The sequence below is a fragment of the Hypanus sabinus genome, unplaced genomic scaffold (assembly GCF_030144855.1).
Source record: "Hypanus sabinus isolate sHypSab1 unplaced genomic scaffold, sHypSab1.hap1 scaffold_480, whole genome shotgun sequence".
NCBI classification, from domain to species: domain Eukaryota; kingdom Metazoa; phylum Chordata; class Chondrichthyes; order Myliobatiformes; family Dasyatidae; genus Hypanus; species Hypanus sabinus.
The window spans coordinates 1-7,532 of NW_026781350.1; the positions used below are offsets into that span (position 1 = coordinate 1).

The window sequence follows — 7,532 nt, forward strand, 5'->3', positions numbered from 1 at the left end:
ACGTGATATTTGGCTGTACCAACTCGGATTCGACTCTGGACAGAGAACAATCCAATAATGGACGAAAAGGACAATCTGATATATTGTGAAACCAGAAACAGACATATGATAATTGATACAGCAAGGTTTAGTTCATCTTGCATTCCCGCAAGCTGGAACTTGAAAGATCACTCCTCCAATTTATCGCCGACTGTGTCTTTGTGATTCAATTGTTCATTGAGATGTTCCATAAAAAGCTGCCTACACCATCCGCTCAGGCCGTATGCACCAGATTGATTCCGTCAGAGGAAGTATGAGAAGCCTTACACTCGTCTTCTTAAAACTCTGCCCCCTTTGGTTATACAGAGCTCTGTTTGGAGTCACAGAGTTCCATAACATGGAAAAGTACTCTTCATTCCATTTGGCTCAGGCCTAGACGAGTTCGCCACATTTGCCAGTATTTGGCCTATACCGCTCTGAGCCAATCCTATTCATAATCCTGTCAGTATGTCATTTGACCTCCGGAACTGAACCCACCCTTACCACATTCGCTTTCAGCTCCTTCCGCATACCCATCACCTTCTATATAGCAGATGTTGTGCATATATCTCTCCTTTCAGTCATTCTCCACTCTCCTGAACTTTATGCCATGTTTTCTTGCACAGCTTCGTGCGTGAAAAGCTTGTGGATATTCACACATCGATACGCATCGTGATGCTTTGTCCTCTTTAAGTTCACCCCTCAATCTATTACGCTCCGGGAGAGAATGTTCCAGCTAATGCAGACTCTCCTTTTAACTCAGGTCCTCCCATATGCTCCGGGTGCATCTCCTCTTCAGAGTAATTGCACCCTTTCTGCAGCGTGGCAACAGAAGTGTACAGAGTGTTAAATTGCCAAAATTAATGTTTTAACGAAGTCATTCCACGCCTTCTGTTCAGTGCCTGACTAATATAAAACATGTATTTCGTTGGAAGCATTCCTTCAATCGACCTTTTTGCCCCTTCAGGGATCCGTGTACCTGTACGTCAATGATGGAACTTCTGGGAACTTTTGAAGGCATAGGACAGATACTTCACGAAGATGAATTATTTTAAAGGAAGAATTGGGCAACATAAAAATAATAGGCGTACAATATTGCAAAACAATATAGTAGGAAGCTACAGGATTGGGAAGCTTTTATCAACAAACAGAATGAAAGTTTAATTCCCTTTATTCCCACACTCTGTTTCCTGCCAGTCAGCGAATGCTATATCCACGTATGTAACTTTCCTGTAATTCCATGGACTCTTATCTTGTTTAGCAGCCTCGTGCAGCACCTTGTCAAAGGCCTTATGGGAAAGTCCAAATTCCCAACATCCAATACATCTTCCTTGTCTAACCTACTTGTAATTTCCTCAAAAAATTGCAAAAGGTTTGTCAGGCAGGATTTTCCTTTAAGGAAACCATGCTGAGTTCTGCCTATCTTGTCATATGTCTCCAAGTACTCCGTAACCTCATCCTTGACAATCGACTCCGACAACTTCCCAACCACCGATGTCAAGATAACAGGTCTATAATTTCCTTTTTGCTCCCTTGCCCCTTTCTTAAGTAGCGGAGTGACATTTGCAGTCTTCCAGTCCTCTGGAACCATGCCAGAGTCTCTCGACTTTTGAAAGATCATTGCTAATGCCTCCGCAACCTCCACTGCTACCTCCTTCAGAACACGAGGGTGCATTCCATTTGGTCCAGGAGATCTATCTACCCTTAGACTATTCAGCTTCCTGAGTACTTCCCCTGTCGTAATTGTGACTGCGCATATTTCTCTTCCCTGACATCCTTGAATGTCCGATATATAGCTGATGTCTTCCTCAGTGAAGACTGATGCAAAATACCCGTTCAGTTCCTCCGCCGTCTCCTTATCTCCCATTACAACTTTTCCAGCATCATTTTTTTATCGGTCCTATATCTATTCTCACCTATCTTTTACTCTTTATATACTTGAAAAAGCTTTTAGTATCCTCTTTGATATTATTTGCTAGCTTCCTTTCATAATTCATCTTTTCCCTCTTAATGACCTTCTTAGTTTCCTTTGGTAAGCCTTAAAAACTTCCCAATCCTCTGTCTTCACACTAATTTTGCTTCCTTTTTGCTTTGCTTTGCTTTAACTTTGGCTTTGACTTCTTTTGTCAGCCACGGTTGCATCCCTTTTCCATTCGAAAATTCCTTCTTCTTTGGAATATATCTGTCTTGCACCTTCCTCACTTCTCGTATAAACTCCAGCTACTGCTGGTCTGCCGTTTTTCCTGCCAGTGTCCCTTTCCAGTCAACCTTGGCCAGTTCCTCTCCCATGCCACTGTAATTTCCTTCACTCCACTGAAATACCGACACATCGGATTTCGGCTTCTCTTTCTCAACTTTCACCGTGAACTCAATCATGTTGTGATCACTGCCTCCTAAGGATCTCTTCCATCTCTCTAATTACTAAGGGTTCCTTCACTTCCATTAATCTAATTACTTCCGGTTCATTACACAATACCCAATCCAGTACAGCCGATCCCCTAGTGGGCTCAACGACAAGCCATCTCGTAGACATACTATATTTTTTCTCTCTTGAGATCCAGTGCAGATCTGATTTTCCCAATCCACTCGCATGTTAAAATCCCCTACAATTATCATAGGACTGCCCTTCTAGCAAGCCTTTTCAGTTTCCTGTTGTAGTTTGTAGTCCACATCTATGCAGCTGTTGGGATGCCTGTATATAACTGCCATCAGGGTCCTTTTACCGCTGCGATTTCTTAGCTCAACCCATAAAGATTCTGCAGCTTCCGATCCTATGTCAACTCTTTGTAATAATTTACTATCATTTCTTACCACGCTACCCCCTCTAGCTACCGGCCTATTCTTCCGATACATCGTGTATCCTTGGTCGTTCAGCTCCCAGAGACATGCATCCTTTAACCACGTCTCAGAGAAGGCCAAAATATCATACCTGCCCATCTGTAACTGTACAACAATATCATCCACCTTATTCCTTATGCTGCGTGCATTTAAGTATAACACCTTAAGTCCAGTATTTGGTACTTTTTGCTTTGATTGCACTGCAACTTTGTTTAACTGCAACTCATCCCAATAGCTGCAAATTTGCTGCATTACCTGCCTGTCCTTCCTTACATCCTGTCTGCTCACTACCTTAGATCAATTTCTCTTTTTCTCTCCTCCGCTCCATCATTCCGGTTCCAATCCCGTTGCCAAATTAGTTTAAACCCTCCATAACAGCTCTATTAAACCTTCCGCCTTGATATTTGTACCTCTAGGATTCAAGTGTAACCCGTCCGTTTTGAGGTCTCATCTGCCCCAAAAGAGGTCCCACTGATCCAGAAACTGGAATCCCTGCCCCCTGCTCCAATCCCTCAGTCACACATTTATCCTCCACCTCATTTCATTCTCACTATCAATATCGCGTGGCACAGGCAGTAATCCCGAGATTACTACCTTTGCGGTCCTTCTTCTCAATTGTCTTCCTAACTCCCTATATCCTCCTTTCAGGACCTCTTCACTTTTTCTAACTATGTCATTGGTACCGATATATACCACGATCTCTGTCTCCACACCCTCCCACTTCAGGATATATTGGACGCGATCAGAAACATCCCGGACCCTGGCACCAGGGAGGCAAATTACCATCCGGGTCTCCTGATCGCGTCCACAGAATCGCCTTTCAGACCCCCTAACTATCGAGTCCCCTATTACTACTGCCTTCCTCTTCCTTTCCTTACACTTCCGAGCTAGAGGACCGGACTCTGCCACTGTTGCTTCCCCGAGGTAGGCTGTCCCCTCCAACAGTACTCAAACACGAGTATTTATTGTCAAGAGGTACAGCCACTGGGATACTCTCTAGTACCTGACACTTCCCCTCCCCCCTCCTAACCGTGACTCCCCCTGTCTGCCTTCCACTGCCGCTGTGTGACCACCTGCCTGTAACTCCTCTCCATCAACTGCTCACTCTCCCTGAACAGATGAAGGTCATCGAGCTGCATCTCCAGTTCCCTAACTCGGTCCATTAGGAGCTGCAGCTCGGCGCACCTGGCGCAGATGTGGACATCCGGTAGGCTAGAAGACTCCAGGACTTCCCATATCCGACACCGAGAACAAAAAGCTGCCCCCACACTCATACTTCCCCTTTCCTCAAATAACAGGAAAAACTGAAACCTAAACCTGCCTTGCTTCGCCCGCTTCCGCTTAGGCCCATTGATCCAAAGCCCTTAAACCTTCACTCTGCTTCCGGCTCACTCCACTGCCCGCAAACGATGCTGCCCGCTGTTTAAGAATGTGTCCTTTTCTCATCTTCCCAGCTTCTCTGGCCGACATCAGACGCCTGGACAGCTCCGCCTGTCTTCGATTCGCAACTCCGATGCGAATAAGAGAAAGTCAAAATGGCTGCCGCCGCACTCCCGTTCTGATCCTCCGACCTCCTTCTTCAAATATTGGAGAATATTGACAAAGAATGACGGGGTTCTTGTTTGCTGATGTAGAGATGGTCAAGCAAAATGGATTTCAAACATGAATAAGGGGCGGGAACGGGTAAAGAAATGTGCATTTCAACACGTTCCGAATACCTGCCCTCACGAACCGGAAAGGTCATGATGCAGTGAAGTATAATTATGGTTTAATTAGAGTATCGTAAAGTTTGGCTGTGATTGCACTGAAACCGCTGCAGAAGGTTTCACCAGGAAGTTGCCGAACATGAAACATTTCAGATATCAGAGGAGAATCTAACATTCAGTTCTCGAAACGGAGGAGGAAGAGGTGCTTCATGAGGAAGTTTAAAAAATATTGCAGACATGCTGGGGCTCAGTGGTGGTAACTACGTCTCCATGTCAGCTGCATCTAATATGAAGGTATAGGTTTATTGAAACTGTAAGTTTTAGCATTCGTTAGCGGAAGGTGTTGAGTTTCTTCAGATGTAGGCATTTGACGCAGCGATTTAGTTACCACTCTGCGACCCATGCTAATGCATTTTCAATGTTCACAATAATGTTGCTTCTACATTAGACCAAAAAACACTGGGCTTGGGTGTTCGGTCTCCGGAGTCTCTGTGTATGGATCACTGGTTGGTCCTGCGTTCTCTGCTAAAGCTCATTCCACTGACCTTCGAATTATTTTCCACCACTGGCATAACTGTCTGTGCGTTTTTTCCTATCTATCTATCTATCTATCTATCTATCTATCTATCTATCTATCTATCTATCTATCTATCTATCTATCTATCTATCTATCTATCTATCTATCTATCTATCTATCTATCTATCTATCTATCTATCTATCTATCTATCTATCTATCTATCTATCTATCTATCTATCTATTCGTCTGTCTGGCTGCCTGCCTTCTACTGTCTGCTTTCTGTCTGTTTGTCCCTCTAACTATATGCTGCTGTGTCAGATATTGTGAATTTGATCGAGTGGAGTTCACAAGGAGGTTATCAATGAGAAGCACGTATGGAGTGTATGAAATGATTATTTTCTCAGTCTTACTGAACCGATTTGCCAAGGCAGACTGAATGTCATGATCCATTAGGCAACGGATCGGTGACTAGCAATCTCTCACTTGGTGCCCCAGGTTTAACGGCATTGATGATATATTATTGAGGGACCTAGAGTGCAAACGGTAAGTGAAGGTTCACATGATCTGGCTGAGAAAGTGAAACACTGCGACCGGAGAAACAACTGTAATGAAAATTCAAATTTTCAGCCCCAATGTGGCGTCTGGAGAGACAGAGTAACAACGTACACAGAAAGATTCAAGAGAGGATGAAGATTAACATCAAGTACCCTTCAGTTCCCCACTAGGGAAGAGCTCCAGCATCAGTTTTTCCAACATATCTAAGACCACCATCCGAGTCTCTACACTGAATTTCGCCGGAGAATGGTGAGATGCCGCTGTTCCTTTTAAAATCAGACTGCAATTGTCGCCTGTCAACTTCGCTCATGGAAAGTCTGTACTTAAATTTCGCCTACTGAGTACTGAGAGCTCACTTGTTCTCCCCATCCACAGCTCTCATCCGCATGATCATAGAGCTCCCCTTCTCCCCATCTCTCCATCCAATAGAGTAGCAACACGTCCCTGCTCATACCAGACGTGATGCAGCCTGTCAGAATGCTCTCCAGAAGTTTTTTGAGTTTATTCGTTATTCTCCTAATGAAGTACTGGATAGCCGCTGTCTTGCCTTCTTTATAACTGCATCGATATGTCGGGAGCAGGTTAAGTCCTCAGAGATCTTAACACCCAGGAACCGGAAACTGCTTACGCTCTCCACTTCTGATCCCTCTATGAGGATTGGCATCTCTCTCCTTCCTGAAGTCACAATAAGCTTTGTCGTCTTACTGCCGTTCAGTGCAAGGTTGTTACTGCGACACCACTCAACTAGTTGACATATCTCACCCCTGTTCGCCCTCATGTCTCCATCTGAGATTCGACCAACAATGTTTGCATTATCAGTAAATTTATAGGTGACTTTTGATGTGCAAATTTGTTGACTCGACATACACATGGATGTAAGTAAGATCGAGGGATATGGACAGAGTAGGAAGGAGGGATTGGAGTTTGAGTGCCTTTGATTTGCTTTTTAGCTGGTATGGCAATACATTGTGGGCCGAACGGCCTTTTCACCTGCTGTATATTTTTAGGCTCTATATTATGCTCAATAATATCTGTAAATTTCTTCTAGATTTTCTTTCCATATGTAAAACACACGTTTGCAGCACTGGGTTCTAGTGGCGCAATCGGTTAGCGTGCGGTACTTATACGCCAGTACGCGGCGGAGAAATGCCGAGGCCGTGAGTTCGAGCCTCACCTAGAACACTCGTGATTTTTAATGCGTGAAATGCCCGGGTGAGTGGGCGTCTCTCAAGCTGTGCATTCCACTGAAAAGTTATATTTCATTTTGTGTCTCTGAGACACCCCGCTTATTATTTGTAATTAACTTCGAATCGATGCACCTTTGATTTTGATCTGAGCAGGAGACTGTGTGTTTACACCCAGTGCTGAGTGCTCAGTCCACTGCTGTTCACTCTGCCGAGCCATGACTGTGCAGCAACACACAGCTCGACCCGCATCATCAAGTTCGCCGATTACACGACCGTGGTGGGTCTCATCAGCAAGAACGACGAGTCAGCTTACATAGAGGATGTGCAGCGGCTAACGGTCTGGTGCAGAGCCAACAACACCTCTCTGAGTGTGAACAAAACAAAAGAGATGGTTGTTCACTTCAGGAGGGCCCGGAGCGACCACTCCCCGCAGGACATCGACAGCTCCTCGGTAGAGATCGTTAAGGGCACCAAATTTCTTGTTGTTCACCTGGCGGAGAATCTCACCTGGACCCTGCACACCAGCTTCATAGCAAAGAAAACCCAGCAGCGTCTCTACTTTCTGCGAAGGCTGATGAAAGTTCATCTCCCACCCCCATCCTCATCACATTCTACAGGGGTTGTATTAAGAGCATCCTGAGCAGCTGCATCACTGCCTGGTTCAGAAATTTCACCATCTCGGATCGCAAGACGCTGGAGCGGATAGTGAG

At 44.9% G+C, this 7,532-nt stretch overlaps 1 non-coding gene across 1 annotated transcript; it reads left to right on the top strand.

The window, feature by feature from the left end:
• The first annotated feature begins 6,723 nt into the window (after positions 1-6,723).
• Positions 6,724-6,817, top strand: trnai-uau (transfer RNA isoleucine (anticodon UAU)). The gene is made up of 2 exons: positions 6,724-6,761; positions 6,782-6,817. It is a non-coding gene; the product is annotated as a tRNA-Ile (tRNA).
• The last annotated feature ends 715 nt before the right edge of the window (positions 6,818-7,532 follow it).